We start from the raw sequence: 1,330 nt of genomic DNA on the forward strand, positions 1-1,330 counted from the left end.
AAAATATATTATCTGGGCATGTTGGTGTGTGCCTGTGATACCAGCTATGAGGTGGGAGCATTGCTTGAGCCTCCAAATTTGAGGCTGCAGTGAGCTATGACTGTGCCACTACACTCCAGCCTGGGTGATGGAGTGAGACCCCTCATCTCTAATAAATAAATAAATATATAAATAAATATCAGTTGCATGTTAATATGCTAGCAATGAACAATTTGAAACTGAAATTTCAAGATTGCATTTTAATAGCACCAAAAACCTAAATTAATTATGATGTATAAATGTAATAAACTCTATGAATGACCTGTATGTCAAAAAATTAAAAAAAAAACACTTGTGAAAGAAACATTGATTAAAGACCACCTAAAAAGACATAAAGATGTTCGCTAGTCATGATCTGGAAGACTCAAGTGATACTGTCTTTCTCCCCAAATTAATTTATAGAATTAATGCAATTTGAATCAATATCACATGTGATTTTTAAAATCAGAATTGACACAATACTTCTAAAATTTAGTAAAAATTCAAAGGAATAACCCAAACCACACTGAAAAAGGGAGAACATAATTGGAGGGCTCACGCCACCTGGCTCAAGGCTCACTGTAAAACTACCATAGTCAAGTCAGTGTGGCATTTTCAGGATAGACACCTGAATGAATGGAACTGAAAAGAGAGTCCAGAAATAGACCTGCTAAATATTATCAATTGGTTTTCTCCAAAGCTTTGCAAAGGCAACTCAATTGAGAAAGAAAAGTCTTTCTAGTAATTGATGCTGGGACATTCATATGCATAAAAATTGTACTTTGACTCATATCTTGCACTGTATACAAAAATTAACTCAAAATAGATTATAGGCTTAAATATTAAGACATACAAAGTTTATTTTTAAAATTACTTTGCTTTAAGTTCCAGGATACATGTGCAGAATGTGCAGGTTTGTTACATAGGTACACGTGTGCCATGGTGGTTTGCTGCACCTATTGACTTGTCCTCTATGTTCCCTCCCCTCACCTCCCATCCCCCAACAGGCCCTGGTGTGTGTTGTTCCCCTTCCTGTGTCCATGCGCTCTCATTGTTCAACTCCTACTTATGAGTGAGAACGTGCAGTGTTTGGTTTTCTGTTCTTGTGTTAATTTGCTGAGGTTAGTGGCTTCCAGGTTTGTCCATGTCCCTACAAAGGACACAATCTCATTCCTTTTTGTGGCTGAATAGTATTCCATATTCCATGGTGTATATGCAACACATTTTCTTTATCCAGTCTATCATTGATGGGCATTTTGGTTGGTTCCAAGTCTTTGCTATTGTGAATGGTGCTATAGTAAATATACATGTG

The sequence above is a fragment of the Mandrillus leucophaeus genome, unplaced genomic scaffold (assembly GCF_000951045.1).
Source record: "Mandrillus leucophaeus isolate KB7577 unplaced genomic scaffold, Mleu.le_1.0 Scaffold961, whole genome shotgun sequence".
NCBI lineage: Eukaryota > Metazoa > Chordata > Mammalia > Primates > Cercopithecidae > Mandrillus > Mandrillus leucophaeus.